We start from the raw sequence: 598 nt of genomic DNA, 5'->3' as shown, positions 1-598 counted from the left end.
GGCTCCCTTCAGGAGCACGGAACAGGCTTCGGAGTATTCAACGCGACAACCGAAGCCTGGTTTAAACTGGAACAGCCATGCTCTATTTACACCGCAGAGCTGGCTGCGATCTTTTACGCGCTTATGCTAATTAGCGTCAAACCCCCTGGTTTATACTACATCTTCACAGACAGCTACAGCTCGGTCGAAGCCCTGCGCTCAGTGAAGGCAATACGGAGCCCGGACTACTTCATCCAAAGGATTCTGGAGCTCCTAACAACTATGTTTGAAAATGCCTTCCGTATATCGTTAGTGTGGATCCCATCCCACTGCGGTATCATGGGTAATGAAAAGGCAGACTCACTGGCCAAAAAGGGCGCTTTGGAAGGGTCGCTGTTTTCGAGGCAGATTCCCCCTCACGAGTTTCTTCTTCTACCCAAGCGACTTTGCCTCGACAAGTGGCAAAGGGACTGGGACGCGGGAGAGCTCGGGAGGTTTCACTATTCGATCGCTCCGCAAGTGTCCTTGCGGCCTTGGTATAGCGGCCTGTCGGTATGCCGAGCGTTCATTCGAATGATGTCCAGACTTCGGTCTAATCATTTCGCATTGGGCGCTCACC

The sequence above is a fragment of the Anopheles cruzii genome, chromosome 3 (assembly GCF_943734635.1).
Source record: "Anopheles cruzii chromosome 3, idAnoCruzAS_RS32_06, whole genome shotgun sequence".
NCBI lineage: Eukaryota > Metazoa > Arthropoda > Insecta > Diptera > Culicidae > Anopheles > Anopheles cruzii.
This window is presented reverse-complemented; position numbering follows the sequence as displayed.